This window comes from Trichechus manatus, unplaced genomic scaffold (genome assembly GCF_000243295.1).
Source record: "Trichechus manatus latirostris isolate Lorelei unplaced genomic scaffold, TriManLat1.0 scaffold00122, whole genome shotgun sequence".
Classification (NCBI taxonomy): domain Eukaryota; kingdom Metazoa; phylum Chordata; class Mammalia; order Sirenia; family Trichechidae; genus Trichechus; species Trichechus manatus.
In genome coordinates this window covers 8,280,077-8,285,833 of record NW_004444058.1, presented here as the reverse complement: position 1 = coordinate 8,285,833, position 5,757 = coordinate 8,280,077, and the positions used below count along the sequence as shown (strand labels likewise).

At 44.3% G+C, this 5,757-nt stretch overlaps 1 pseudogene; it reads right to left on the bottom strand.

Annotated features, from left to right (window-relative positions):
- Positions 1-2,265: 2,265 nt before the first annotated feature.
- Positions 2,266-2,979, bottom strand: LOC111822047 (olfactory receptor 7A10-like; annotated as a pseudogene).
- Between the last annotated feature and the right edge of the window lie 2,778 nt (positions 2,980-5,757).

The following is a 5,757-nucleotide window of genomic DNA, read 5'->3' as shown; positions in this document are numbered from 1 at the left end:
TTGGCTGTAATCTTTACTGAAGCAGATCTCCAGAACTTTTCTTCCAGGGTACCGCTGAGTGGGTTCCAGCCACCAACTTTAGTTTACCAGCCAAGTACAAAGTATTTGCACCACCAAGGGACCTTACACTTAAGATTAGCACACTCTATACACCTTATTGAATTGCATTTTGATGATGCAATCTACTTACTGAAGTATGGAAACTTGATGCCCATGTAAGGGTCTTTATTCCTTGGGTGAAGGATGGGTTGAATGTTCTGTTATTTTCTTGAATCATCTTTGATGGTTTTCTCTATTTCTCAAGATTTCTTCCCTTAGTCTGACCTCTGCTCTGTCTTGCCATTCTCACCTCTTTATCATTTCTTATCATTTCACTGGAGGCATGCTTAATCTCTTTTTCACATTAAAACCAGTGTAATTTAAATGTTATCCACAGAAAAATATATTATAAATATTTTGATGGATGCATTTTCACAAACTGAATATACCTATATAAGTAGCATGCTAGAAACTCCCTCAGTTGTGCAACCTTCTAGACAACCCCTACCCAGAGTAACCACTATCCTGACTCTAATACCATAGATTAGTTTAGATTATATTTGTACTTTATATTAAAATATATATATATTATTTTGTGTTTGGCTTATTTTACTGAGTTTATTCATTTTGTTGGATTTTGTAGATAAACCATTCTCATTGGTGTACAGTATTCCATTCTGTGAATACACCTCAAGTTATACATCCCATTTACTGTAGATAGGAATTTGTGCTGCTAACCGAAAGGTTGGTGGTTCAAACTCACCCAGCTGCTCCACAGGAGAAAGACCTAGCAATCTGCTTCTGTAAAGATTACGGCCTAGAAAATGTTATGGGGCAGTTCCACTCTGTCTCATGGGGTAACTAGAACAGGGAAGGGAAGTCTGCATCATGACAGAGCTACAGAGAAGGGGCTCCATCTTTGTCCCTAGAACCACTATTACCCAGACTTCTCCAGGTCAGGATCAGGAATTCAGCCCCTCCTCCCATCCCAGGAGTCCTCATAGCTGGACTTGACCCCACACTCCTGTGGATCCCCTGCCTGCCCTGTGCCTCTCCCCATGGTGCTGTGTCCCTCAGACAAAGAGTCCTTGTGCCTTGGTTAGGCACAGAGCCAACCAAACCTCCACCCTCGACCCCTTGGCTGCCCCATCCAGGAGGGGAACCTGGGGACTCCTGGTGACCCATTATTCACTGCAGGTGCCCATTCTCACCTGGACAACACCCAGACCCATGAGCAGGGCACTCTAAGGTCCCTGTTCCATCCAGGCTCAACCCCCTTCTTTAGATTTACCTTCCTGAAACACTTCCCCTACCTCCTCCTACCTTCCTGAAACACTTCCCCTACCTCCTCCTACCTTCCTGAAACACTTCCCCTACCTCCTCCCCAAGCTGCCATGACTCTGGCCTCTACAAGCAACACCCACAACACCCTGGAGTTCAGGCTGTCCCATACCAGGATGCTCTGAATATGGATCACTCCCATGTTTAAATGGGGCTTCTGGATGGTGTGGGGGTGAGGCTCCAAGTCGACCCCTGATTTCTGCTCAAAACTCTTGGATATTCTGCAGTGTAGGTGAAAAAGATCACTCTATGACCCCATGCATCTGGGACTCACAATAATTTGGACAACGACAGAACTGAAATGGAACTTTACACTATCTGTGATGAAAGGTTGGAGCCCTGGTGGCACAGTGGTTAAGAGCTTGGCTGCTAACCAAAAGGTCGGCAGAAAGCTTTATAAAGGGAGTTGCTTAAAATCCAAGACATTGAAACTCAAGGACATAAATAGAAATAGGCAGAGGTTAAGAGCTATAGCTGCTAACCAAAATGTCAGAAGTTCGAATCCACCAGCCACTCTGTGGAAACCCTATGGGCCAGTTCTACTCTGTCCTATAGGGTGAGTCGGAATCGACTACAGCAACGGGTTTGGTTTTGCTTTCATGATCTGATCAAAGAATCACAATTTCTGGCTGTAAGGCTTTGAGCCCTGCAGTCACAGTCATTTCTTCAGCCCCAGGACACATGGCCCTTTATGACTTCCCTCCCTAATAATCTCCTCAGAGCCCTCTTTATATCTCTATTCCTCAGGCTGTAGATGAAGGGGTTCATCACCAAGGCCGATGTACCTGAGTGCATTGTGCATCGCAGCGGAACTGAGGTATATCCCTAGGCTAGTACAATAAAATAAGGAGACAAATGTGAGGTGAGATGCATAGGTACAAACGCTTAATACTTCCCCTGAGTTGATGAGATTACACTAATAGAGGAAAGAATCTTAGAGTAGGAGTAAAAGTTCCCAGTGAGGTAATGACCACCCAGCACCACAGTTGCAAAATACATCACTGTGTTACTGATGAAGGTGTCAGAACAGAGAAATTGGACCACCTGATTAAGTTTGAAGTAAAAGTGGGGGATTTCCACATCTGTACAAAAGGACAGCTACAACACCATTTAGCTTTCTAAGAAGGAATGCAGGGCACTCATGATCCAGGATACCAGCACCAGCAGTCCACAGAGCTGGGGGTTCATGATGACCATGTAATGAAGGGGATGACAGATGGCCATGAACTGGTCATAGGCCATCATGGTCAGCAGGAAGTTGTCCAACCCTGCAAAGAGCACAAAAAAGTACATCTGGCTAATGCAGCCTTCATAGGTGAGGACTCTGTGTCTGCATGTTTAGCAGCATCTTTGGGATGGTGGTGGAGGTGAAACAGACATCAGCAAAGGACAGGTTGGCAAGGAAGAAGTACATGGGAGGTGGAGATGGAAGTCTGAGATGATGACCAGGATGATGAGCAGGTTTCTAAGCATGGAGATCAGGTAAGTGGACAGGAACAAAGAAAAAGGGTTGCAATTCTTTTTCCTCTGAAAGTCCCAGAAGAAGAAATTCTGAAATTTGTGTATCATTTCCTGGCCATGTGGTTGATGGTTTTACAAGGAAGGAGAGAACATGACTAATTTTCAAAAAAACAGGCTATAGAACTGTGGCATCTGAAGTCCTCTAGCAACAGGAAGGGGGAGAGTAATCAGCTTCGTCCCAAAGCTAGTTCCTATGAGGTGGAGGTCAGACATACCTCTACTCTCCAACCATTTTACCAATTCTGACACCATGCGTCCTCCTATGGCACTCTACTTCTCTTCTGGGTTCGATAATCTGTTGCAATGGCCACATAGAATTTACAGATCATACTTACTGTAAATACAGTGAGAGGGTGGCATCTGACCTCCTCTAACTTCACAAAAGGGAAGGAGAATCAAGATCAACAGCCAAAGGCTGATTCCTGAGGTGGATGTCAGACATGCCTCCTCTCTCTGCTATCTTTACCAAGTCTGCACCAACTGTCCCTCCCACGGCACTCTATACTTCTCTGCTGGGTTTGATAATTCATTGCAATGGCCACACAGAACTCACAGACAATACTCACACGATTATGGGATTTATTAGGGAAATAACAGGTTACAATTCAGGCTCAGGAACACTCAGGATACAGTTCCTCCATCCGGACAGCCTCTTTTCAGCTGTGCTCCCAGGCACACCTCTCCCTGGCTCTAGGCCTCCGCCCTGCTCAGGCAAGTGTTACAAAGCTCTTTTAGCTACTGCCAGTAAGTCCCCCAGAGGCACCCCAGGCACTCACCTTTCTCTATCCCTGGGCCAGAAAGCCCACCATGCATTCTCCTGCCAATCTTTCCTGCCACTGCTTCTCACCATCTTCAGTGTTACAGCTCAGTCTCTCTTTCTGAGTCTTCTGGTTCTAGGAGCTTCTCAGTGAAGGGATCCCAGGTCCCAAGGACTCACTTTCTGCTCCTGGCTGTTCTTGCTTGGTGGTGATATCCTCTCTCTGCTATGGAATTGGCTCTCTCTCTTTTTTTTTTTTTTGTAGTTGGAAAAGGAAGCTTTCCTTCCTTATTTGTTGGTATATTTTATTGTTGAGAATATACACAGCAAAACATACAACTCAGCAATTTCTACATGTACAGTTCAGTGACACTGACTACATTCTAGTTCTGCAACCATTCTCACCCTCCTTTTCTGAGTTGTTCTTCCCCCATTAATATAAACTCAATGCCCCCTAAGGTTCCTATCTAATATTTCGAGTTACCATTCTTAATTTGATCCCATATAGTTCTTAAAAGAGCACCATGTTCAAGGCAGCCGTTATTTACCAGTTAAGCTAAACTATTATTTAGTTTAATGAAGACTCCAGGGGCTATATTTTAAGGGGAAAAGGAAAACTTTAGTATCATTCCAGGTAATTGTGAATATACTTCGATATTACACCAAAACTTGACAAATCATAGTTTCTTAAAGGTTAGTTACAATGAGAACTCGAACCACATTAATAAAATTTCTGGGCTATTATATTAAAATCCACTGGTCTCTCACTTAAAATGGATTTTTAGTCATGCATAATTTTATATCTTCATGCACCGGTCATTTGGAAAATATTGGCTCACCAAGTTATGTAGAACTTCTAAATGTTGGCATATGAGATTTTATAATATCAAAAAATTCACATTTTTTAATGTCATCACCTGTCACATCAGAACAGAAGCTGTCAAGTTCATGAAGGCAGGAAAGAGTTCTCCATAATCCTAATTTTTGCCTGAAAGCTTGAATTTTGTCACTGGAAATAAACACTGCCTGTTGCTTTTTGAAGTAACAGACACATTTTATTTGAGAAAACGTCTGCCGAATGCTTACGTTTGAATAGCCAGTTTTTCTGTCAGTCATTCTTTCAAACAAAAATGGCCTATGACTGTGGGGACCATGGTCTTGGGGAACATCCAGCTCAACCGGCATAACACAGTCCACAAAGATAATGCTCTCCACTCCACCCTGGTGAGCAGCGTCCGGGGTCCCAAACGCTGTGAGGAATTGGCTCTCTTTTAAGGCAAAACTGACCAATCCCCTTGGTGGGCCACAATTACCCTGTTTGCAGAGTCCCTCCCAATCACTTGGGTGGGAGTTACAAGACCTTGGTGAGAAAGGCCACACAAAAGCAATTCATCACCCTGCACTTACAGTTAAGTGGTTTACTGAGAAAGTAATGGGATACAACTAGGGGTCAGGATCAACAGGCTACAATTCAAAATCAAGATCAGGAAGCATGTAGGCAAGGTCTGGAAGGCTCCCCGGAAGTGAAGAGGACGTCCCTTTTCAGTGTAGGACAGCTCTTTCTGCTGCTCTTGGCTGTGCAGGTAGGCAGTCCCTTCTCTCTCTGCTGTGTATGTGGCCTCTCAGCCATGCAGGCCTCCTCTCAGCCCCCTCAGGACAGGCTTCTCTGCTTTTGGCTTTCATGCCATTGGCTCTGCCTCAGGGCCCCTTCCAAACCTGTCACTATCTTTAATGTTACATCCCTTGACCCCTGTTACAGCTCCTTTAGGAGATTCCTTGCCTCCTCTCTCTCTGCTTTTCTCTTCTTTCATCCTTCTGCTTCTGTCTGCTTCCTGTCTGAAAATTCTCTGCGGGGTTAGCTGCATATATATCCACAAACTGTCAATTTCAAGACATGGCCCTTCCATAAGGGCCACAAACTGACCAATCCGCTATCAATCCCATCTCAATAGGATACAGACACTTCATATGCATAGTGTTGTTACTGTTGTTAGGTACCATCAAGTTGGTTCTGACTCATAGCGACCCTATGTACAACAGAACAAAACACGTCCTCGTCCTGTGCGATCCTTACAATCATTGCTATGCTTGAGCCTATT